General features: G+C 35.2%; 1 long non-coding RNA gene and 2 pseudogenes across 1 annotated transcript; 2 read left to right on the top strand and 1 right to left on the bottom strand.

The window, feature by feature from the left end:
• The first annotated feature begins 526 nt into the window (after nucleotides 1–526).
• Nucleotides 527–5,584, top strand: LOC121268580 (annotated as a pseudogene).
• Nucleotides 5,585–13,021: 7,437 nt separating this feature from the next.
• LOC121268581 lies at nucleotides 13,022–16,362 on the top strand (annotated as a pseudogene).
• A 4,103-nt stretch (nucleotides 16,363–20,465) lies between these two features.
• On the bottom strand, nucleotides 20,466–27,467 carry LOC121268578. The gene is made up of 5 exons (XR_005941189.1): nucleotides 27,457–27,467; nucleotides 27,064–27,069; nucleotides 26,303–26,309; nucleotides 24,270–24,274; nucleotides 20,466–20,695 (listed from the first exon to the last, which is right to left on the bottom strand). It is a non-coding gene; the product is annotated as an uncharacterized LOC121268578 (long non-coding RNA).
• Between the last annotated feature and the right edge of the window lie 307 nt (nucleotides 27,468–27,774).

Here is a 27,774-nt window from a genome sequence, read left to right as displayed (position 1 = left end):
CGTTGCTGCAACTTGTGGTCTTTCCCGTTCTCAACAAATTAGATGGGATAATATATGACCCCTTGAAAACGAGTTGAAATTGATAGTCGCTGGCGTCGATCGATCGGTCATTCCCACAGCTGGAGCTTATACATATAATTTGGTCCTTCACTTTCGTAGCTTCTTCCTGTAAGGGTGATAGAATTATAATTCGTTTGGTTACAGAAATAAGATGAAATAATAAATATGTAAATAATATTGAAATAGCTTGAGTTAATATATTTTATGAGATTTTAAAAAAATAAAGAAAAAAAGTTGAATAAAAATATTATAAATAAAAATATTATTTTTATTTTGTGATTTGAAAATGTTGAATTTTTTTTTTTTTTTGTGTTTTATTTAGAAATTTAAAAAAATTATAATGATTATATGAAAAAATAATCGTTATCATCGTAAATAATTCATCACAAATATTTATTTTTCTTATATTGACTCATTTATTTTTATTTTTCTACCAGTTAACTTGTGCTTATATATATAGATATAAAATACGAACTAGCATTAGGAATGTAGGCATCCAATATCCGGGCTCGTCCACATATTTTGCATCTACTTCCACCAAAATTTGTCTTCGTTCAACGCTTGATCAAGCTCGGCGCGCTTCTCTTCTTGTAGCTGTAATGGATACGCAAAAGATCCTCTGTTCTCTTCTCTGCTGCTTCCTGATCTTGTCTATTCTCTCAGGTTACAACACCTATATGCATATTAGGAGTAGTGTTCCTTTCGTATTAAATATTTGTCGTCGAAATTGATCAGTACTAACTAGCTTCTCTCTATATATATGTATATGTACTTGTTGGACTTTTTCCAGGGCAACAAGCAGTGCAAGCTGGACATGATAATGCACCCTCTAATATTCGTCCGCTAAAGCTCTTCGTCTTTGGAGATTCTTATGCTGACACAGGCAACACCAATAAAACTCAAGTCGCTTGGAAATATCCCTATGGCATCACCTTTCCGGGAAAAGCAGTTGGTCGTTTCTCCGATGGCCGTGTCCTCTCCGATTACGTTGGTGTGTCCCTCTGATGATCTCTATATATCTAATTTGGAAAATTAAGAGCATTGGTATTGGATTGACCATCCTATTCTTCAAATTTTGATTAATATGTAACTTTTTTACCTTTAACTAATTATTCAAAATTTGAAGTCTACATTGGATTAGTCATCACACTCTCTATAATAATAAAATATTATTATTTTTTATTATTTATATTATTTTATTTTATTTTCATAATCTTCAATAACCTCCAACAAATCATATTCATTTTTATTTTCACAATCTAACAATCTATAATATAATAATCTCATATGTAAATAGATGGTAAACTCTCATATGAATAAAAATCTAATATATATAATATAATAATCTCAAAAAATACTTTTAGACTTGCTATAGTTTTTTTCATATTTGAAAAGAAGAATGGATTTACTGTAACTTATAGTTTGGATGAAAACAATTTAGCTAATTCAATGTGGAGCAACTATGGATAATATTTGCTAAATTTAAAGATGAAAATGCATTTGGCTAATCCAATGCCAATGCTCTTAACATATGCATAATTTGGCTATTTCTTTGATCTGCATATCATGTTACTGATATGCTATTTATATAGGACGTTGGCTCAATGCTTCTTCTAGAGCACAAAATTATGGGGAATGATAATGCAGTCGGCTTGCGTAGCCGTGGGGGAATCGGTGCCCCAGTGGAAAATGAAACGCAACACTACATTTTAGTGATAAAACGAATCGTTTCAACTTTGACCTCTTTTCCTTCATCTTCCCCACAAAATCATCCTCATTTCGAAGACCATGAACTCTGCATTCTTTAGTCTTTTGAGCCACAAAAGTTTTGCCTCTCTCTCTTCTTCCCACTTTCATCTTCCCATCAGTTGTTCTGTCTTCCCACCTTTGTATTTCCTACGAAATCCTCCTCACTTCGAAGAGAACGAACTCTACGTGAGGTATAGAATTAGGCCTTAGAAATCCAAAGAATGGGCAAGATTGCCAGCTCAACATCACTGCCATCATTGGTTTCTAACCCTTCGCAACTTACAGGCTACTGTTAGAAGCTCAGGATTGGAGACAAATCTTCTTTCGGAATGGAGCAAATACATACACGAAGGGGAATCACTTCACATGCATCTTCTTGCAGAATGGAGCAAATACACATGAATAATCACTTGCAGAATGGAGCAAATACACATGAATAATCACTTGATGACCCACATGAAGAATCACTTGATGAACCCACACGGAATTGAACAAATTGAAATAAAGTCACTTCACATACAAAAATACCCAATTTTTTTGTCAAAGTTTCCTCCCATCTCCTTAATCTCTCTCTTTGTTTTTTCCCTTACGAGTTGGGTTCTAAAATTCCATCTCCCCTTAGTTAATCAAACAACTTTACCATACCACCACAGTATGGATTGGTATATGACTCAAAATAAATGCGAAAACAAAGAGCCTAGTAGTTTTTCTTTCCCCCATCCTTTTTTTTTTTTTCCCACTCGTTTGATATCTTTATAGAGCTATCTCAGTCTGCGTGGCATTGAACTCCGCTTGTTGTTGCTGCTGTGGTGTGAACCCAACCTCCCACCTTGGCTTGGTCATGACTCCATCATGCACAGGCACGAAGAAGACCCAGACGAGCTGCCTTTTTCATCTACAAGAAGACCCATATGAGACGAACTTTGAGAGATTTGAGAGACCCAAACGACGACCAAGACCCACACGAAGAGCTGCTGTCTTTCTTCTCATTTTCATCCTTTTCATTTTTTTTATTTAAATATATTGGCTGATTCCCCAGCGGTTTTGCAGCCCGACTGTACCTAGAAGGATCTTATAGGAATACAGTCAAAACACGTACACAGTATAGTCTGTGTTAAGATATAAAATTAATAATATATATATGTATCTTCCAATCGACTTAAATTTTTAGGACAAGTGGTGATTTTACATAATATTAGAGTAGAAGTCATCATGAGTTCGAATTCTAACTCTTCATACACTTTATCTAATTTAGTTAAATATTCCATGTGTTAGGTTTGTTGATCATTGATAGGGAGTCTAGCCCACACGTGGTAAGGGTGAATATTAAAATAAAAAATAAATAATAAAATATACATATTCTCATCAATTTAATATTTTGGGAGCTTAATTTTATTAATATTTATTTGATATATTAACATTTTGTAATGCATGCAAATACTGATGACAGGACTATTTTACACTAATTAGCATCTCTAATGTTATAGATTGTGTTTGATTGTATAAATTAATGCATGCATGCAGCGAAGTTCTTAGGACTTGAGTCTCCGATTTCATATGAAGGGTGGAAATCATCATGATGTGCGATTCCGTTGTTGAAATACGGAATGAATTTTGCTTATGGAGGCACGGGTGTATTTGATACCGTTTTCCCTGGCCCAAAAATGACAGTCCAGATCGATTTCCTCAAACATCTTCTCAGAGACAACATGTTTCCCTGTAAAGACCTAGAGCGCTCCGTGTCATATGTCAATCTCGCTGGTAATGACTACTTTACTTACATTAGCACGAACGGATCTGCTGAGGTGAGAAATATTCTACGTAACTGTGCATAAATGTTCGTGCATAATTTTTTATAAATTTTATCATATCTTATCTTTATAATTTTTATAAATTTTTACATAAAATATAATAAATAATTCAACTCTTTTAAATCTTAAAATAATAATAATAATATGAAAGATAATATTTTAATAATATTTTATTTAACTTTCTTTCCTACTTATCTCAATTTACTGTTCAAAACTAACCTTAATTTTCGATCGTGTCGTTGTTTGAACGTTATACGCATGCATGGCCCTAGTGGGTGGGTTAGGTGGCAGCAGGTACCAGGATCCAACTTCAGAGAGAGAGAGAGAGAGAGAGAGAGAGAGATGGACTAATTTGTGGCCATACTGCGTTTGGATTTGGTCACCGTCCCATACTGAATATAAGATTTTCCATCCTTGAAAGATAAGGAAACATAGTGGAAATTAATGTTTTGTTATCTTGAGTACCATGATTAATCATTAATTTTGATCATACCATATTAACAACTAACCTTTATACCATTACTCTTCTCAATTCGTATGATTCCAGAGCTTCCAACAGAAATGTTTTTACTCATGGACCTAGGCCTGCAACCTGAGCAACCCTTGCTGTGTTTGGGCCCGACCCGACCATTTAAAAGGATGCAGTTAGCTAATATATATATATATATATATATATATATATATATATATTTTAAATATTAATATTATATATGGCATACAATCAACAACAATATTATATGTCATGCTAAGTGGCCAACTAAAAACTTATGTTATCAAAAGAGACATATATTAATACATATGATTTTAGATTAATTAATAATTGCTTTCGTATTAATTAATACCAAAAATTAAAAGATGTGGTAAGAACCGTTTACATGATATATTATAGTAGCTGTAATGTTGATCGAACCTTATATTAATCTGAATTAAATTGATGATATGTTTTAGGGATTGCAATCTTTCATTACGACAGTAGTCAATCAACTTGCTATCAACTTGAAACGAATTCATGGCTTGGGAGTAAAAAAAATAGGCGTGACAGGTATAGTGCCTTTTGGATGTCTCCCTGCTTTCACAGGCACATCCTCATTCCAACAGTGCAATGAGAGTTATAACTCGTTCCTCGGTTTCCACAATCTTCTATTGAAGCAAACCGTGGAAAAGCTGAACAAGGAAACAAAGGATTCTCCCTTTTTCATTATTGATCTTTATGCTTCCTTCACGTCCGCCATCAAGAACGAAGGTAACATGATTAACCACCACCTCCATCCTATATATATATATATATATATATATATATATATATATATATTTAACAACACTACTGCGCGCCCCTTGGGTGTGAGCCTAATTTTCAATTACTTTTGGTTCACTTTGATCAGAACTCATGCATAGAGATCATTGATTAATCTAGTATACGTACGTACTGATCGATATATATATATATATATATATATATATATATCTTTTATATATATATACGTGTGTGATGCATGCATGCAGGAAGTATAAAGTTTGAGAACCCGTTGAAGCCATGCTGTTTGGGTACTAGTACTGTAAGCGCCGAATATTTGACCTGTGGGAGGGTAGATGAAAATGGAGCCAAGCTGTATACACTTTGTGAGAATCCCAAATCATCATTCTTTTGGGACGTAGCTCATCCTTCCCAGGAGGGATGGCGTGCTGTGTATTCAGCTTTGCAAGCCACTCTTAAACAATATTTTCTCCAGTACTAGATCATATACATCAGTTCGGCCAAAAAATAAATAACTATATATTAAGCAATAATGCAGGCCATGCAGCTTTGTATAATGAATAATCTCCTCTGCAGGCATATATAATTACCAATTAGTACTACGCTATTAGCTAGGGCGCGATCTTGATCACGTACTACTTGCCCTCTGTCTAAAATATTTTCCAAATAAATCATATGTAATAATAGAAATAAAATTATCATTTTATAATTAGGCCCTGATCTATATTGTACCTACAATATGCATGGGCCGGGGGTCGGGTGATGACACTTATTTTAATTTCTTTTTTCTTTTCTGTTCAAATGGCAAGTTGATAAATAGGATAAATGATAAGATAAATAAGTCCTAAAAATAATTTTTAATTTTCCACTCCGGCCAGTACAATTTAGACCACCTTCGTGATTACACATACATGTTTTTTTTTTTTTTTTTTTTACATATATTTTTTTTGCAAAATTAATATTTTTTCCCAAGGTCGTGGGCTTAATTATATATAAATTAATTATTCCAAATGCATGGGGAAAAAAAAGTTTTTTATGCATCGGCTAAAGAGTTTTTGGGCTTCCATATTTATAGAGATCGCGTGTTAGAATGGGCCTTGTCCGAGTTTAAAGACCCTACGTACGTACCCCTTGAGTGGCCATTCACATCCTTGATCTTCGGTTTCCCCTTTTCAATTGCTTTCAGTTCCAATCACTATCGGGAATCGAGCAAATTGACTAGTAATTAATCTTCGACTGATCATACAGCAGACGTTCTGGATGTGTAAGGTTTGAGAAGCCAGTACCGAAGCCTAGCAGCTTGTTGCGCATGCATTTCATGATCATATAATAAACAGTTAATATTCCTGTACGTGGGAGTGAAAATATGAATGGGGGCGGCCTGTGTGGAGCCCTGCAGATCGGCATTCTTTTGTGCCGCAATATCGCATCCTATCTACACGTACGTACATTGGAGGGATGGCGTGCTGTGTATCTAGATTTGAAAGACAGTACTCGTCTTGAACAACTTTATTAGAGTAAACAAAAAAGCTGATCGAAGCTCGTGTCGGACCATGGTTTAGAAAACAACATGAACTAGTTCAATTATGCAAAATAAATTTATAATTACTGGTAAAATTAAGAAGAGAGAGATATGATCTTAATACTACATGATGATCTCAACTTGTGCGTTGATTTTAATTGTGACCATGATGACGAATTACATAATTAATTCATTAGTCATACATGTACATTTTAGGTTCTATAGTAATTATATATATAATTAGCATAGAATCTACTGCCTTATATTAGCTCTAGAATATTCTAGAATAAGTTTTACATTTTCTATTATTTTTATTCTTCACTTTATTTTCTTGCATGTAACTGATTTTGATTCTCTTGTAAAGTGTATAAATATATGCTGCCTCAATACATTAATGAATGATGAGGGAATTCGGGAAAATTATTTCTATTGACATGGTATCAGAGCTGCTCGACTAGCAGTCTCCTCTATCCATGGCTGCACTTGTTTTCTCACCTCCTCCACAGCCAACTTCTTCCATTATCTCTTCCTTCTCACATGTTGTTACCATCAAGCTAGCAACAAAAAATTATTTACTATGGAAAGTCCAAATGTTGACATACCTCAGAGGACAAGATTTCTATTGATATGTTGATGGAACCCTTCCTTGTCTAGAACAATTTTTACCTTCCATCTCAAATGACCTACCCAAAACCAACCCATATTTTCTTTTGTGGATGCGCACAAATCAGCTGGTACTCAATGTTCTATTCTCATCCCTCTCAGATTTTGTCATTGGCCATGTCCTCTTTTCAAACACTGCTAGAGAACTCTGGCTCTCCCTTTCATCTATGTTTGCCTCACACTGTCAAGCAAAAGAATTTCAGGTTCATTTTCAGCTCACCAATCTTTCTTGAGGAGATCAATCTATCTCTGAATATTTTGGAAATGTTCATACTCTTGCTGATACATTGGCTGCAACGGGTAACCCATTTCCAGATAAAGAATTTGTCACCTATTTACTTACTGGTTTAGGGCCAGTTTATGAATCTTTTGTTACCTCTGTCACTATAAGATCTGAACCTCTCTCATCTCATGAACTATATCAGCTCCTATTAATTCATGAAAATAGACTAACTCACACTGCCAAAAATTTCTTTGAGCCATTTGTTAATTACAGTGCACATGGTGGTCGAGATCAACGTGGCAAAAGTGGTTTCCGTGGTGGTTGACAAGGCAGAGGTAGATTCAATAGTTTTCGTGGTCATAGTAGTTCATCTTCAACTTCTCGGGGTGGTCGATATTCCTCAGGCAACTTACATCAAACACATGACGGACAGCGTCCCACCCATAAAGTATGCAACAAACCAGGGCATGTTGCCCTCCAATGCAGACACAGGTTCGATCATGCCTATCAAATAGAGGTGCCCAGATCTTTCTCTGCGAATTATACCACACCTAGCTCTGTTTCCAACACCACTTGGTATCCAGATTCAGTTGCTACCCACCATATCACAAATGATTTGAGCAATCTCAACCTATCTACTGAACACTACTCTGGTAATGAGACAATCCGAGTTGGTGATGGATTGTGCCTTCCCATTCAACACATTGGGGACTCTTCTATTACTTCAAACTCCTCATCTTTTCTTCGACATAATTTACTTCATGTTCCAAATATCTCCACAAATCTTATCTCGGTTCTCCAATTTTGTGCTCATAACTCTTGCTTTTTTGAATTTCATGCCACTCATTTCTCCGTGAAGGACAATCGGATCAGGAAGATCCTCCTCACCGGACCCACGCGTAATGGATTATACGTCTTCCCTTCAAGAACATATTCATCACCTGCCTCAACTTGTCTTGGTGAAAGAACATCTCTTCCTCAATGGCACCGATGGCTGGGGCACCAATCTCTTCAACTTGTCTCAAAATTCTGCACGCCAACTACTTGTCTATTTCTCCCACTCTACCCGTGTTCCAGTGCTCTGAATGCCCACTAGCAAAAAGCCACCAACTGCCCTATTCATCTAGTCGGGCCGTATACACAAGGCCTTTAGAAATTATTAGTGCAGATCTTTAGGGTCTATCTCCTGTAGTGTCTAGAAATGGCTTTAAATACTATCTTTCTTTTGTAGATTACTTTACTTGCTTTACTTGGTTTTTTCCATTAAAATTAAAATATGATGTTCAACAAGTGGTTTCAACCTTCTTACCTTTTATTGAGCGATTATTCAATACCAAATTACTTGTACTTCAAACTGATGGTGGTGATGAATTCAGATCTCTCACCCCATTGTGTCACAAACTTGGAATCACACATAAGTTCTTATGTCCGCATACTCATCAACAAAATGGCCTAGTAGAACGCAAGCATCGACATATTGTCGAAACTGAGCTTGCTCTATTAGCCTATGCATCTCTTTCCACCAAATTTTGGGTTGAAGCATTTGAAACTGCCGTTTACTTCATCAATTTAATCCTTTAAAAAATTCTCAAAAATCAATCTACATACTCACGTGTTTATAATAGGGATCCATATTATAATTTTTTAAAGTTATTTGGATGTGAATATTGGCCCAACTTACGTCCCTATAATCAACACAAATTAAATTTTTGTTTTATCTCGTGTTTTTCTAAGCTATAGCACCATTCACAAAGGATACAAATGTCTCGACTTGAAGTCCAACATACTTTATATCTCCAGAGATGTTGTGTTCAATGAAACCGCATTTCCTCTTTCTCACTCAAAGCCCACTTCTCCACCTTTGTCAAATTTGTCTAACGATCTTAACCCAGACCAGACACGCACGCCTCTTCCTCTCTTTACATCTTCCATTCTAGGCCCAAGCCAATGCCCACAATTGCCCCTTCCTCTTCTATTTCCGTAAGCCCCACCTTTTCTCCTCCCGTAAACCCTAATTCCTTTCCTCCTACTCCCGGTTCTCATTCTTCTCTTTCGGTCACAACAAAAAATAATTCTCATTCTTCATCTCTCATTCCACCGAGATCCCCCAATCATCACTCGGAGTCATACTAATTCCTCAAGACCAAGAATTGTCACAGATGTCACGATTTCTTATCCACTACGACACTGTCTCAGCACCACGGTAAGTGTTCCCAATGATCCCTCTAGTTTTTTGGTTGCCTCCAAATTTCTTGAATGGCAAGATGCTAAGAGTATATTGCTCTGTTCAAAATCAGAAATGGACGTTGGTACCTATTCTCCCTTCCTTTAATATTCTTGGCTGCTGATGGGTATACCGAACCAAATAAAATTCTGATGGCTCTCTTGAACTTAGAAAAGCCAGATTGGTAGCCAAAGACTATCATCAACAATCGGGCTTAGACTATCATGAGACTTTTAGTCCTGTAGTAAAATCGACCTCCATCAGTTTGATAATATCCCTAACTGTTAGTCAGGGTTGGTCTCTACGCCAAATAGATATTCAAAATGCCTTTTCACATGGTTCATTATTTGACACAGTTTACATGCAGCAGCCTCAAGGGTTCATTGATCCAAATTATCCTCACTATGTGTGTAAATTGAACAAGGCTATTTATGGCTTAAAATAGGCTCCTTGAGCCTGGTTTGCACGACTGAGTTCTTGGTTGATTGGGCATGGTTTCTCTGTCTCTCGTGCATATCCATCTCTGTTTATTTTGAATCATGGTGATATGCACATCTTTATTCTGGTATATGTTGATGATATGGTTATCACATCTTCACAACCGCATGCTATTGATAGTCTCATTAGTGATTTGGCTACTGCCTTTCCTGTTAAGGACCTTGGTCGACTATTATACTTTCTTGAACTTGAGATTGATTATTCTACTTCTGGCTTATTTTTGTCTCAATGAAAATATATCAAGGATTTGTTAATTAGGAGCAATATGCTTCATGCCAAACCCATAACTTCTCCAATAGTTGCTTCCCTTAAACTTTCTCAATTTGACTCCCTTCAATTTGATGATTGTACTCTATTCAGAAGTATTATAGGACGGTTGCAATACCTATCTGTAATGCGACCTAACATAGCCTTTGCTGTAAACAAAGTATGTCAATTTATGCACTGTCCCAAGGTATCTCATTGGTCTGCTCTTAAAAGGATACTTCGGTATCTCAAGGCCACACTTAATCATGGTCTATTTTTTAGATCCTCTTCTAGTCTTACTCTTCAAGCTTATACGGATGCAAATTGGGCAAGATGTCCAGATGATAGACGCTCCAATGGTGGCTTCTATGTACTTCTAGGCCAACATCTTCTCTCGTGGAGTTCTAAGAAGTAAAAGACTGTTGCTAGATCAAGCATGAAAGTTGAGTACAAGTACCTTGCATCCACTAATGCTGAGCTAATTTGGTTACAAACCATGCTCCGAGAACTTGGCATCTTATTGTCTCAACCTCCCACTTTATGGTGTGACAACCTCGGGGCTACTTACCTATCATCAAATCTCGTTTATCAGTTTAGAACCAAACACATGGACATTGACTATCATTTTGTACATAATAGAGTTGTTTCAAAAACACTGCAAGTCTCCTTCTGCAGTTCAAAAGACTAGCTAGCTGATGTTCTTACAAAACCATGCTGGTCTTAGAATTTTTTTTTAATTTTCGTACGAGTCTCACTTTTGCTGACACCTCACTGGACTTGAGGGGACGTATTAGCATAGAATCTACTGCCTTACATTACCTCTAAAATATTCTAGAATAAGTTTTACATTTTCTATTATTTTTATTCTTCACTTTATTCTCTTGTAACTGATTTTGATTCTCTTGTAAAGTGTATAAATATATGCTGCCTCAATACTGAATGATGGATGATCAGGGAATTCAGGAAAATTGCTTCTGTTGACATATATGACTGCACCACAACCATATATAGGAACACCATTTATATATTGACCATCAAATCCAAACCAATAGGCTGAGCTACTTTTTTTTTTTTTTCCATAATTATTTTTTCCAACACCATTATTTTTTTTAAGGAGTGGACAGAATTTAAGTGAGCCATTGTTAGTCTTCTTTGCAAAGGGCAAACACTTTATTGAAGAATCTACATGATGCATTTTCAAAACATTGGGGCGCCTCTACCTTTTTCTAATCATGAATAAAACTAACTTAATTGATTACCTATAAAAAAGAAAGAATCTAGATTTTCAAATAATAATTAATCATCTTCTTAATGCTCCGAAGTCTAGTCATGAGTTGGAACCCGTCAAACTTTATTTCCTTGAATAGAATCTTCTTTAAAGCGGCTGCAAGTTTGATTGGGCCAGTAACAACCTCAACCGGCCAGAACTCTCTGTACTGATTAATTATGATCGGCATTAATATTACTGTAATGATGTGAATTTGTGCTTTATTTATTTAAATATTTACAGCCCCATTGCTTTTGCAAGTCAACTTCTTTTGTTAGATAAGCATCTTTTATTTTCTACTTTCATGTTATAATAATGCCACAGTTGGCAGAATACCGCGTGGTTTGGTTTGTAGAATTAGACAACGTTGAGATTTTACCTTAGTTTACACGAGAGTTTACAAATACAACGACTCGCATTGTAAAAGGCGAATCAGATCTCCCTCTATCTTTATTTTTATAACTTATTTTGGAATTAATCAATATAATTATGTCACTTCATTAAAAAAAATAGTTTTAATAAGGCAAGTCATGCTAATTTCTACTTATTTACCAATACTGTAGAAAAAAGAAAAAGAGGGGTACTCAAGTATTACTTGGTCAACGAAAAAAAAAAAAAAAAAGAAAAAATTTCCTACTTTCACGAACGGTTCTACGTGCGTTGCTGCAATTTGTGGTCTCATGAAATTGAATCGTTGATATATAGTACTCGCTGGCCTCCTCGATGATCAGTCATTCATTCCCCCAGCTGGAGCTATTATATATATATATATCATTGGTCGTTCACTTTCGTAGCTTCTTAGTTCCTGTAAGGGTGATCATAGAATTATTTATTCTCTTAGGAATAGTCTTGTTGACAGTTTCATGAGATCATGCCGTGCTTAAACATGTTACATAGATTGTGATTGTTCAACAAAGGCAGGCGTGCTGAATTAATCCTAATATGTACTGCATGTATCTTCTTAGTCGTACTCCCAATAAATAATTAAGCAGCTGGCTAGTTTGTATTTTTCTTCAAAAGTACTTGAATAATCGGCAGAAACTAATCAACGTTAAGTCGACGTTGACCCAAAAAAAAAAAAAAAACCGTTCAATTTGGGTCGATAAAACTTTATTCTGGATTTATAAAGTACGTACATTGGTAAGGGCTGGGGAACATTCCATATATATTTTTTTAAAAATGCACTGTAATTAATTTTCATATATAAGCTAATACACATGTACACATAATGTGGATAAATATATTAAACATAAGGTAGTTAAGCTCAACAGGGAGAATGTGATGCCTGCATGCATGGCGGTAAATAATTCCATTCATATAGGTGCGTACTGTCATTGTGAAGGGCCCCGGCTCGATCTTGTTTATAAATAAAATTGTGAAGTCAACTTAATCAGCGTGATAATATTCTCGAAGGCCGGTGACCCCACCAGCAAACTTATGCTAATTCACGGCCGCTATATATATATATATATATATACACACACACACTACGAGCATTAGGAATTTTGGCATCCGGCCAATATCTTCTTCGTTGCGAACTCGTCCTCCAAATATATTTTTTGCATCTACTTCCACCAAACTTCGATTAATTTGTGCAACGCTTCACGCTCGGCGCGCGCTTCTGATAATGGACACGCAAAAGCTCCTCTGTTCTGTTCTCTGCTACTTCCTTTTGTCCATTCTTTCAGGTTACAACGCCATATTAAGACTGTCCCTTTCGTATTTGTCGTCAAAATTGATCACTACTTCTCGCTAATAATATTCTCTATATGTATATGTACTTGTTGGACTTTTTCCAGACCGGCAACAAGCGGTGCAAGGACATCATCATCATGTACCCTCTAATGTTCGTCCGCTAAAGCTCTTCGTCTTTGGAGATTCTTATGCTGACACAGGCAACACCAATAAAACTCAAGTCGCTTGGAAATATCCCTACGGCATCAACTTTCCTGGAAAACCAGCTGGTCGTTTCTCCGATGGCCGCGTCCTTACCGATTACGTTGGTGTGTCCCTCTCATATGCATAATTTGGTTATTTCTTTGATCTGCATCTCATGTTACTGCTATACTATATATAGCTAGGATGTCGGCTCAGTGCTTCTTCTGGAAAACAAAATTATCAAAAAACCTATTTGCTGTCACTTTTCTATATTTATTGTACACTCTACTAATGTGATATGTTGAATGCATGACATTTTTTTGAATATAAAATAATTTTTTTAATCAATCACGTTAGTGGAGTATATACGAAATACGAAAAAGTGACTATGTAGTATAATTCCAAAATTATTATAGGGGTACAGTCAAAGCTAGGCTGACACGTACGCTGCATGGTCTGTTTGTAATATTGCATGCATATACGTACAGATGACAGGACTATTTTACACTAATTAGCATGATCTCTAATATTATTGTGTTTAATTGTATAAATTAATGCATGCATGCAGCTAAGTTCTTAGGACTTGAGTCTCCGATTCCATATGAAGGGTGGAAATCATCATCAAGTGGGATTCCATTGTTGAAATCCGGAGTGAATTTTGCTTATGGAGGCACGGGTGTATTTGATACCGTTTTCTCCGGCCCAAACATGACAATCCAGATCGATTCCCTCGAACATCTCCTCAGAGACAACGCGTTTACTGCTAAAGACCTAGAGCTCTCCATGTCCTTTGTCAGTCTCGCTGGTAATGATCACTTTACTTACCTTCGCACGAACGGATCTGCTCATGAGGTGAGAAATATTCTACCTACCTACAAATAAATACTCATAACTGATCCTATGCATTAGTTAACCTAATCTTTCTTGATAACTCCATTGAAGTGTTTGTGTGTGTGTATGTATGTATATATATATATATATATATATATATATATATATATATATATTATACGTTGAAATTAATCCAACGTGATCGGCCCATTCATTATTTATGTTTTAGATCAGACGTGAAATAGACTAATGGTAAATTGGTAATTTAACATATTATCATGTACGTCATAGTGCAGGTGCCAAATTAGAATCCTCATTCCAGGTGTTGAATTCACTTTTTAATTTTTCTCCAACAGTTTTGTTTTTTAACATTTAAACGGAGTACTAAAATAATACCGATAAAATATTTAAAGATAATTAATAATATTTAACGATAATTTGAGGGAACCATGCATATTATATATAGTTAACCTTTATTTTTCCTCTGTTTTTCTATCAAATTCAATTGATCTGGTGGGATGTTTTAAGTTTTAATTAATGGTTTCACAAACCTGGCAAACCTTCTCATCCTGTTATCTCATCTCATCTTAACATTTAAATACTATTCATATAACTAATTTTCAATTTTCAATTTTCAATTTTAAACTTTTTATCTAATCATTAACACTTTTCTAAATTTTTAAAATACAAAATAATTCAATTTTTTTAAATCCAAAAATTATATTCGATCTAACCCTATTTTAACTTTATAAGTTTTTTATTCAACTATTTCTCTCTTATTTCTCAAAATTCTATAAAAATCTGAATTCAAATTATTTAACTATTATTTATAATTTTTTCATTTTATCTCATTATATTTGTGTAATCAAATGAAGACATGGGCTAGTGGGTGGGTTAGGTATAAGTAGGCAGCAGGTACTGGGATCCACGTCCCAATGAGAGACTTAAATGGCCGACGACTAATTTGTGGCCATATTGCGTTTGGATTTGGTCACCGTCTCATACTGAATATAGGATTTTCCATCCTTGCAAGATAATGAAACATAGTGGAAATGTTTATTACCATATCAACAATTTCGTTGTTTCCTGCATGCTAATTATTTTCTTCGTGTGATTCCAAAACTTTCACTACAACGTACAGACTACAGAGATCACATTACATATGATTAATTATTGATTTCCTATTAATTAATACCAATAATTAAAAGATGTGATAAAAAAACCGATTAATTTATATTAATATAGTAGGACTAGTAGTACTAGTGCTGATCGAACCTTATATTAATCTGAATTAAATTGATGATCTGTTTTAGGGATTGCAATCTTTCATTACGACAGTGGTCAATCAACTTGCTATCAACTTGAAACGAATTCATGGCTTGGGAGTAAAAAAAATAGCCGTGACAGGTTTAGAGCCTTGGGGATCATGTCTGATCCCTTATATCACAGACACATCCTCATTCCAACAATGCAATGATACTTATAACTCGCTCGTCAGTTTCCACAATCTTCTATTGAAGCAAGCCGTGGAAAAGCTGAACAACGAAACAAAGGATTCTCCTTTTTTCATTATTGATCTTTATGCTTCGTTCACGTCCGCCCTCAAGAACGAAGGTACGTACGTAACACGTACAACCATGCCTAGCCTCCTTATAGATATAGATGAATATTATTATATATATACATGTGCTTAATTAATTATATTTGAGATAAATAGTAGGCTGCAATTAGCTTCCATATATATGATATTGCTAAATATTGGTGTGTTTGCTAGCTTGGGCATTGACCAATCGTCGTTTAACAACAGTACTGCATGCCCCTCGAGTGTCTTTTCAATTACTTTGGTTCACTTTCAGAACTCATACAGATTGATTCTAGTACTCGATCTTTTATACGTGTGTGCAGGAAGTATAAAGTTTGAGAACCCGCCTTGAAGCCATGCTGTTTGGGTGTCAGCAAAGAATATTTCTGCGGGAGTGTAGATGAAAATGGAGCCAAGAAATATACAATTTGCGAGAATCCCAAATCAGCTTTCTTTTGGGACGTAGCTCATCCTTCGCAGGAGGGATGGCGTGCCGTGTATTCAGCTTTGCAAGCCAATCTTGAACAATATTTTCACTACTACTAGAGTTCGGCCAAAAAAAAGAAAAACTAGGGGAAAACACCCGCCCCGGGGCGAGGAGGAGGAGGGGGAGGAGGGGGGGGGGGTTGTGCGGGCGTGGTGGTATATAATTAGAGAAATACTTGAGCTACAAAAAATTATACAAAAGTAAACTACAAACTGATGTGGCTTCATATAATACATCAGATTGTAAAATTACTTTTACTGTAAAGTAAATTTAAATGATCTTATGAAACAACATCTATTTGTGAATTTATTTTTCTATAATCTCTTTGTGTCTGTAGTAATTTTCAATTAATTATGATAGTTTTTCTAATTTCTCAATATAATTTTTCTGTTTGTATTAAGCAAGATTGCAGGTTTTGTATAGTCTCCTCTGGCATAATTACCAATAGGGTAATGCAACATGCAGTCGTAAAGTGCTTAAGCGTTGTACAGTTATTTTAAAAAAGAGTGGCCAGGTCCTCTATTATTCACTTTTTTTAAAGTGATTGTACGGCACTTGCGCATTCACGACTGCAACTATTATTTCTCTTACCAATAATGCTATAAGGGCGCGATGCTCTACTTGTCCTCTGTCTAAAATATTTTCTAAATAAATCATATGTAATAATAGAAAGAAAATTATCATTTTATTAGGTCCTAGTTACATGCTGTACATGCATGCATGGAGTGCCAAGTCTTATTAATTTTTATTTTCTGTTCAAATAGCAAGTTGATAAATAGGATAAATGATAAGATAGATAAGTTCTCAAAATAACTTTATGAACCCATTACTATGATCTTAAATATCCTGAAAACAATTTTATGAACTCGATCGATGCAACAAGTACTCGTGGAGACGTTGAACAACTAAACTTGCAACGTCGGATTCTGTTTTCATTATGCCCACTATTGATGCGTTCGTTGATCATGACCGTACTCAGAGGCGGAACCAAGAATTTTTTTAGTTTGGGGGGGGTGTTCCTAACTTGTGACACATTAAGATTCAAAAATCATAAAAATATACCTATATATGAAATTAGATCTTGATAATTTGTAATATACACGAAAAAATAAAATTCTAAAAATACAATGTCTTAATATATGTTTTAGATTTTTGACGATAATGCTTCGTGAAATAATATATATATCCATTATTATTTTTGTAATAAAATATTTAGAATTTATTTTTTCATAGAAACTATCAAGCGATTTTTTAAAATGTCATCTTTTGTTCTAGTATGTAAGCTAGTTTATTATGTATCATGTAAACTTTAGATATTTTTATATCACATTAAGCATATAATACTATAATTGAGACCTTAAATAAATTTTTTCTTGCTCAATAAATTCTAGAGGATAAAACCTTTCAACTATTTTTCATATAGATCATTAACCTTAAATGATTTTTCTTATATTTTTACTTTAGATTCTATATTAAGAAACCTAATATTATTGTATAACAAAAAACTTGGGACTCATATAATTAATAAGTTTATTATTTCTCCTAAACTTAGTTTTGATTTAATTTTGGTGAGACCACACTCTTGAAAATAAATAATATATAGAAATTATACAAAATTCTGAAACTAGGAAAAAATTGAAGAGACATTTTTAAATATATTGTAATTTTATAAAATTTTACAGAGCATATAGGAATTATAAAGTTTTTGGGGTGTAATTTTCTGTAGTTATAAAATTATGATTAAAAACTAGGATATATTTTGATTTTTCAAAAGATTTTGGGTAGGTCCGCCGCTATCTGTACTCCGGCTAGTACAACTGACACCACCTTCGTGATTATATACGTTTGTTTTTTTTTAAAAAATTTTGTTTTTGCAAGCTTAATATTTAGAAAAATGTTACTTTATCCACTTTATTTGTCTCCTTATTTTAACACATTATGTATTTTTATTTTTTTAAAATTTTTTTCTTCACTTAATAGTTAAGGAAGTAACTATTAGTATATTGATATTTTTTTTTTATATTTTTTAAAAATGTTTTAAAATGGTAAACAAATATAAATAAATTTTTTTTTTTAAAAAATAAAAATTTTAAACTAATGATAAGGTTAAGCGGTAAACTCTGAGCGGCACACTTTGAGCAACAGAGTAGCATCGCTCTAATATTTATTTATTTATTTATTTCCAGGGACGTGGGCTTATAAATCACTCCGTATATATGGGGAAAAAAAAACCATGCATCGGCTCGATCGAAAGAGTTTTTGGGCTTCCCTACTTATAGAGATCGTGTGTTAGAATGGGCCTTGCTGTGTTTAAAGACCCTACGTACGTTCCCCTCGAGTGCCCATTCGGATCCTTGATATTCGGTTACCCTCTTCAGTTTCTTTCAGTCACCATCGGGAATCGAACAAATTGACTTGTAATCTTGGACTAATCATATAGCACTAGCTCTGGATGTACAAGGTTCAAGAACCCACCGAAGCCTCGTTGAGCTTGCAATATTTGATTAAGCAGCTAATATTCCTCATGATGTGGGAGTGATGATAAGAATGGGGGCGGCCAAACACTAGTTGTAGTGGACGAGCCTGCAATTATAGTCGCCGGTATGAGATATTTAATTGGCGTACGTGCATTAGCTACGGCGGCCGTCAAAAGTGGCCGACATATATGGATGGCGTGATGGCTACACCAGTACTGCATGCATCATATATGATAATTTGTATACATATATAGTATGCATTGGCTACTTGATTCCTCAAATGGTTGTCTCTTTTAACATTCGAGAAGTCAGCAGCCAAAACTAATCATTTTACATTTTATATAAATAATTGTACATCCTGTCCTGATATGTGGTGCAAGAGTTACTTGTAGAAATTGGTACAGATCATAGAGAAGAAATTGAACACGGAATATGGGTTTGATTAAAATACTGAAACCTTGTTTTCTTTTGTTTGTGGACTTTTTCCACTCGTGGTGGAATCTCGTTCCAATTATATATTAGCCATCCAATAGATTATGTTCATCATTGAAGATTCGAGATGATCTTATCCCATTTTCAGTTTCCGATCGAGCTCCAACCTTTGATCTGTATTAGAATTTTTTTTTTTTTTTTTACGGAACTCCAAATTTTATTGATTGCCTTCACTTGTGGCGGAAGAAAACCGTGGTTACAACAAGATACCTAGGGGATACAAGTATACAAGATACCAAAACCCAGGCATCGTAAAACTAAACCATTCAGGACACAAAACAAATATGAAAACAGAACAAGTCGAAGCAGTACAAGAAAGGAACCCGCAAGAGAGAAAACCCAAGAAACAAAATACCAAAAAACCACTTACCAAGGAGAACTTTTATGATATCCGCAAATAAGGTAAACCAATTCTGTCCATGCGGAGAAGGACTGTTAGCTACTGTTAGCTATTAGTTACAAATTACTTAGAAGTGGTTAGTTTGTTAACAAAGGATATATATATATATATATATATTATATATATATATATATATATATATAGAACATAAAAAAAATTTTATGACTGTATTTTTTCTTCAATTTATATTATATGTACGTTGATCATTCGTAAATTGTCCGAAAAAAACAAAAGAGAGAATGCACGTTGTGCCGCCGATCGATCAAATATCAGAAAGCACAAAATTAAACTACCATCGGATCTCAAAATTGCATGTTATAATTAGTTAATGAACTTATTTTGGATGTTAAAAATAATTGAAAGGATTCTATTTCCTTTCAATATTATTGAACCCTGGCCTGATCAGTTTAATTAAGCACATTATAATTAATTAGCTAACACCTACGGCCTCTTCTTTCTTGAGTCTCGACACTATAAAAAAATTACTTATTTGCGACCAGTTATTTTCAGCGAATTAGTAACTATTTCTAGTTAAAATGAGTTTATTTTTGTCGTAAATAGTCTTTTTTATTAAAAAAAATATCACAAATATCTATTTTTCTTGTAAGGCCATCATATATGTAATAATACTACCTGATAGTACTAAATGTATATGAGGCAAAAGGAAGGCCGATTACTCCTAAAATTTCAGTCTTAAAGCGATCGACCAGTACTAGTACTCATGCACCCACGCAAATCCCAATTTTTTTTTTTTGAAATAAACCTCTTTGTATTCATTGATAATCAACTAATCAAGTAACAGTTTGACTATACAACTTGTCATTTTCCAGCACATTGATAGACTCAGGGCCCTCTTCTAACCAATATTGATCATTAATGCAATACAATGTCATCTTTGCCAAATGATGAGCCACTTCGTTGCCTTCACGATGACTAAAACCAATCTTCCATGAGCCACAAGATTTCAGACACTGCTGCAAGTCTTCAACTATCTGACCATGCCAGGAATCATTTTCCCCCTCTCTCATCACTGCCTCAACCACCTCCTTTGCATCCCCCTCAAAATAGACATCCCAAAAACCCAATTCCTTACACATCTCCATTGCCTCCCATAGTGCCATACTCTCTGCAACATAGAAGAACTGGTATACCTTCTGTTAGCACATTTTGCAACAACCAGTTCACCATTGTAGTCTTTGATAGCAATCCCAATCCCCACTGATTGTAGTGTCTCATTTAGAGCCGCATCAAAATTTGCTTTCAAGCTCCTGCCCTCTGGCCTTTTCCATCCCAAAACTCTTCTTTTAACACCACCAACCTTTGCCCCTCCATCCCCCTTCCTTTTTGCCTCAATATATTCCTCTTGACCTGCAATGGATATATGTACAACTAGGGGTGTAACCGGTCCGGTACATCCGGTTTTACCGGTTTCCGATCTGGTCCGGTCCGGTTTTTCAATTTTTTTTTAAATGTAAAAAACATATAATAAAGTGTTACTTCTTATGATAAAATGTTATTAATAATTTAATATATATATATTATGTTTAAAACATATGATCAATTAAATTTTCATATTTAAAATTAAACTTTTATTTTATAAATTATAATAACATTATCATATATATAATTATATTAATAACATATGATCAAACAAATTATAAATGTTTATATTTAAGATTAACATTTTATGTTATAATTTATAAATTATGATATGAAATTATTTCATATACGATATATAATTATATATTATATATAAAAATTTAATATATAATTATATATTATATATAAAACTTATATATATAAATATTTTGTATAATATATAAAATTAATTTATATATATTTTTTTCAACCGGTCCGGTTCCGGAAACTACGGAACCAAAACCGGACCGATTCCGGCCGGTTTTCATAATATAGGAACCGGTTTCGGACCGGACCGGTTCAAAACCGGCCCAACCGGTCTGGTCCGGTCCAGTCCGGTTCGGTCCGGTTTTCCGGTTTAAATTTACACCCCTATGTACAACCTTTGTAGGGTTAAGAATTTTTTATAAAAAAACAAACTTATTCCTCCTCTGCCATATATTCTTCATTATCATTACCATTTTCTCTATATTTTTTGTATTCAACTTTCTATACATCTCTATCTATAGCTGTAAAAAATTACCCCTTCCTGTATCCCACTTCTTTGCTGGACTTCCCTTCTCAGCCCAAACATCCAAAGATGCTGGACAGTTCCAAATAGCATGTATAATTGTTTCCTCTTCTTGCTGGCATATAGGACACTTAGGATCTTTTACAATGTTCTTCTTCCAAAGATTTAGCTTGGTAGGCAAGATGTTATTTGCGGATTTCCACAAGAAATGCTTAAATTTACAGACCTTGCTACATCCAGATTCCACAATTATTTTCACATTATATCTTCTTTATCAGTTTCAGAAGTCTTCCCATACAATCTTCCACTCACTTCCAACTCCATGTGGTAAGCACTCTTCACACAGTATTTACCATTTTTTGCAGGCCCCCAAATCAATCTGTCCACAGCCCCCATTCGGCTAATAGGGATTGAAAATATCAAACTTACCTCATCTTCATCGAAGATCTGTCTAATCAAATCTTCCTTCCATATTTTACCCTCCTTTTTAATAAGATCACTTACACGAGCATTCTTTTGCAGTACTTTAATTTGGGATTGAACACGGCCTGTAATTGGTTTTGGTAACCATTTATGACCCCAAATGTTAATGGACTCACCATTCCTCACCCTCCATATCAAACCACACCTTAACACCTCCAAACCAGTCCAAACACTCCTCCAAATAAAAGAAGGAGATTCTCCCAGATGAGCATCCAGCAGTTGAGTATTTTTAAAGTATTTTTCTTTGAAAACTTTTGCCACAAGGGATTGAGGATCTTTCAGCATTCTCCACCCTTGTTTTGCAAGCATGACCTTGTTAAAATTTTCAATCTACCTAAAACTCAACCCACCTCTTGCTTTACTCAACCCCATTTTCTCCCACCTCCACCAATGTATCCCTTTCTCCTTATTCTGTGACCACCAAAACCTGGCAAACAGTGCTTCAATCTCATGACATAATCTCTGTGGCAATTTAAAAACACTTATGGTATACGTAGGTATGGCTTGTAGGACAACCTTTATCAACACTTCTTTTCCAGCTTTTGAAAAGAAAATATTTTTCCAGTTCTACAGTCTTTGCCACACTCTCTTTTATACTCCTTGGAGCATTATACTTAGATCCGTTGCATGATGTCTGCTGCAGCTAGCTTAGCTTGTTCCATCTGGTCCGGCTAAACATTATATATATATATATATATATGCCTACCTAATCAACGATATTGCACCTTAAGCATGTATATAATTAGAGAAGTGCTATACGACATTCACTGTAGTGGTGCACACAATGCACACACTACGTGGATGCCTCTTATCCAATTGTTTTTTTTCTTCCTTTGGCTTATCTCTCTCATCTCTCTCTCACCAGCGTCTCTCTCCCGTCTCTCTCTCTCATCAACTCTCTCTCATCATCTTCGCTCTCTCTCTCATCTCTGCTCTCTCTCTCGTCTTGCTCTCTCTCTCTCTCATCTCTGCTCTCGGTCTCTCTCTCTCTCTCTCTCTCTCTCTCTCTCGTCTCTCTCTCTCTCGGCTCGCTCTCTCTCATCTCTGCTCTCGCTCTCTCTCTCATCTCTGCTCTTTCTCTCTCGTCTCGCTCTCTCTCTCATCTCTCGTCTCTCTCTCTCTCTCTCATCTCTGCTCTCTCTCTCTCTCTCTCTCTCTCTCTCTCGTCTCGCTTTCTCTCTCATCTCTCATCTCGCTCTCTCTCTCATCTCTACTCTCTCTCTCTCTCGTCTCGCTCTCTCTCTCTCTCTCGTCTCGCTCTCTCTCATCTCTGCTCTCTCTCTCTTGTCTCGCTCTCTCTCATCTCTCGTCTCGCTCTCTCTCTCTCGTCTCGCTCTCTCTCTCATCTCTCGCTCGTTCTCTCTCTCATCTCTGCTCTCTCTCTCGTTTTCCTTCTCAAACATGTGGTGTATATTTTGATACTTAATGTATGCAAAATTGACTTCAATAAACAGTGACTTCTATACATAATATTTCATATAATTATATATGTTGCAGATGGATTCTGACGAAGTTGGACTTGTTTGTCAAAAACCCTAGTACTTCAAATACGTACGTAGTACTACTAGTACTAGTACTGCGCAATAACTCTGGTAGTGACATCAAGAGATTGAGTATTTAATAATTTATTCACATAATTAAATTAGGCACGGCAAATTAAGTATATAATATATATTCCTTTTTCTATCTTTTGGTAATGATTTTTCGCACCATGCAGCTAACCTAGCTATATATCCATCTATCTTCAGCTTTATTTTTGGGCCTCGTTGATCTACGATCACACACAAATCTATATATGAAAAATTCTATGTATTAATCATTATTACTGTCCTATATTCTATACTCTATTAAAAATATTCTTATACTCTATAAAAAACAATCTCATATAAAAAAAAATTATAAATATGAGATGTGAAAATAAAAAGTTACAATTACTCACATATATATATATATATATATTGGAATCGGCTACATGAACTCGAGTAGATATATTGAATATCAGAGATCGAACCGTGAGCTTTGTTTAATTGTCTCCATGTGTACTCCAGATCAAGAGCGGGGGACATGCCAAATGGAATGCTGAGTAAACCTATGACTCCGTGATTCATGCATCAATAAATTTAATACGATTTGATGCATGATTCAACTAAAGTGCAGCTAGGGAGCAGTACTTGCCCCGGCCGCCCCCAGATCTCGTTTCTTTTCTTAAAGAGTAAAGTAAAGTCGTTTCTTAAAGACTAAATTATACAATCGTTTCTTAAAGAGTAAATTATACCATCGCTTCGTAATCGTTTTGAAAAAAAATAAAATTTATTATTAAAAAATTAATTTTTTATATGAATATTATATTTTATTATTTTTTTCAAAACAATTACGTAACGATTGTATAATTTACGATTGCACGTATCTTTTCACTTTTTTAAATCATGCCCCGTTATTTTCCACACAAAGAAGACCAGATCATGATATTGCAAGAAATTAAAGAGTCCAAGTATGTAGTGCGCGCGCCACATGATGTTAATTATTTGGTCGCTTTAATTTAATTTTATTAGTAGTACTCAAGAAATTAAACCGCAAGCTCTATTTATAATATATATGCACTAATTATACTTTAAAATGACTTGTCATTGATATTTATTATTATATATATATATGGGACTTGCTTGTGCATCACATGATTTAGCGGATAATATTTTTGAGCAATCGCCAAGTAGTTGGCCATGCATGGGTTATTTTATTATTGAAGTCGTCGTGTTTTATTTACCTTTAAACATGATTGACAACCATGCTTGGGTTAGATGCAGTGTACATAGGAAGCTGGCCCTATGCACCAAGACATCGGGCAATAAAAGTCTTTTATAAATTAATATATAGCAGCAAAAAGTCGTCTGAGAAATAAATAACCTATAAATATATAGCACTAAAATACATTCAAGAAATAAAAGCCCAAAATTTTCTAATTAAGCTGCAAAATAAAAATAATAAGTAAATTTTTTTTAAACAAAATCTTAAAATATTTCAAAAAACTTACAAGTAAATTTAAAAATAATCAAGAAAAAATAATTAAGAAATGTATACATTTTAGAAAAATTAAGAATTATAAATATTTTATTTTTAATAAATTCTCTAAATCAATCTTTTTTATTTCGTTGTGTTGTTATATATTTATTTTCTTTTTTTTTAAAAAAAGGGATACATTGTGATTTCATAATAGTTTGTGCGGTAAATGGTTAATTTAAAGATAATTGAAAAATGGGTGATAATTGATCTGGGGTTTTTGAATATTTCACCTTATATATATATAAAATGAAAAAGACCATGGTTTTGACTTTTGGTGTATGACCTCGATTTATATTAATTAATGGGCATTATAATATGCTTAATGGTAATATAACCATGGCATAAGTTTATTTATTGATTAAAAATTAATAGGAAGAATAATGCAGAGCATGAAAACCCACAAATACCCGAAGGCTCTAGAAGCAGTGACACGGTACAACAGAATGGGAAAGGCACGATGGAATTCTCTGGACCACTCTTGTAACAAATTCTGTTATGAAATATTCTCTAGCTGGAATAATTCTCTAACATGTAATAAGTCTCTATAAATATGTTGCAATACTCTGTGATTTGGAATGTACAAAAACTGACCTCAAAAGGTCTCAATGAAAAGAACTCTATCTGATGAGGAATTTCTTCATACAGTAGGCATGCGTTTGTTTTCTTCACGTTAACATGATATCAAGAGCCTCATAAAGACCAATGTCTAGCTCTTTTCCTTCCTTTTTTTTTTTCCTCTCTTCTTTCCTTTTTCCAGCAAACCAAACATGACTTCTGGCTCAGACAAAACCACCGAAACCACCCCACCACCTCCTTCCATCATCAACTTCGTCTCTCACTTCATTACGATTAAGCTGACCATAGAAAACTATTTGCTATGGAAAGCTCAAATCGTCCCTTTCTTCAAAGGCAATGTGCTTTTTGGTCATCTCGACAGCACTACACCTATACCCTCCCCTACTACAAATAACGTTCCTAATCCCGCTTACCATCGCTGGCTTCTTCAAGACCAGCTCATTGTGTCTGCACTAAATGCGTCCCTCTTTGAATAAGTGCTTTCCCAGGTGCTTGATTGCACCATGGCCAAAGAAGTATGGTCTACTCTTCACTCCCTTTTTGCTGCACAATCTTGTGCCCATATAATGCACACCAAATACCAGTTAACCACTCTCAAGAAAGGTTCTGATTCCATCTCCACCTATTTTCAAAAAGCCACGAATCTTTCCTCTTCTCTCAATGCCGCAGGGCAACCTCTCCCCCCTTTGAATTTTCTGTGTATCTCCTTGCTGGGTTGGGTACTGACTATGACTCTATAGTCACCTCTCTCACTACTAGACCCGAACCTTTAACTCCTCAGCAGATATATAGTTTTTTGCTCAATCACGAATCAAGGCTTGCTCACCAAATGCAATCCCTTCTTTCCAATACTTCTTTGGCTGCCAATACCACCTTGTTCAAATCTCCCTCACCTTCTCGTGGTCGAGGCACTCGTGGTTGTGGCCCAAGCGGTCGGGGGATGGGTTGTAGTCCCTCTCCTTTCTTTACTCCTAAGTCAGACACTCGGTCCAATATGGTTTGTCAACTGTGTCTAAAACCTGGCCATACGGCAGTTAGTTGCTGGCACCGTTTCAACTAAACATACCAAGCAGCCCCTCCTCCTTCACTTGCTGCTCACTTAACCACCCTTCATTTTCCCTCAGCTCCACCGAATGCTTGGTTTCCTGACACTGCAGCTACTAACCATTTTACTGCAGATTTCTCCAACTTAAATCTAGACTCAGCAGCTTATCATGGACCTGATCAAGTTAGCATTGGAGATGGCTCCTCTCTTCCAATCAGTCACATTGGTTCAGTGCATCTTCCCACTACCTCTGGCAAATTTCTACTTAGAAAACTTCTTCATGTTCTCTCTTGATATGAACTCCACCAACAATTGTGATGAAACCCGATAACAATGATGGCTTGGAACCCCAAGATCGTATTGACAAGATTTGTTGAGCCTTGACCAGTCACCCAACTAGATGAAAACCAAGACTACGAAGGATTGAAAACGCCACACCAAGAAATCAGAATCAAGGTGATAAGTTTGGAGCTTGAACACCACAAGATTAACTTGATAAGTTCAAAGAGTTCTTTGAAGAACCAAGAGGAACACAAGACCTCACAAAGACAAATAAGCTTCTGAAATTTCAAATCTGATATTAAAACTCGAAATAACCCCTCTATATACTTGGAACAACCCTCCAAGAATAGGAAAAGTCATAACTACAGCTTTAAAAGCAACACAAATATTAACATAACAAGTCCCACGATTTTTAGGCCTCTTGGACTTCTAGAGGCAGCCAGAAATGACTAAATGACTAAATTCAATGTATTTCAGGTACCCAGACAAGACCAACTTCATTCACCTATTTAAT

Source organism: Juglans microcarpa x Juglans regia, chromosome 5S (assembly GCF_004785595.1).
Source record: "Juglans microcarpa x Juglans regia isolate MS1-56 chromosome 5S, Jm3101_v1.0, whole genome shotgun sequence".
Classification (NCBI taxonomy): domain Eukaryota; kingdom Viridiplantae; phylum Streptophyta; class Magnoliopsida; order Fagales; family Juglandaceae; genus Juglans; species Juglans microcarpa x Juglans regia.
Note: the sequence above shows the minus strand (reverse complement) of the source record. Positions and strands in the feature narration are given on the sequence as shown.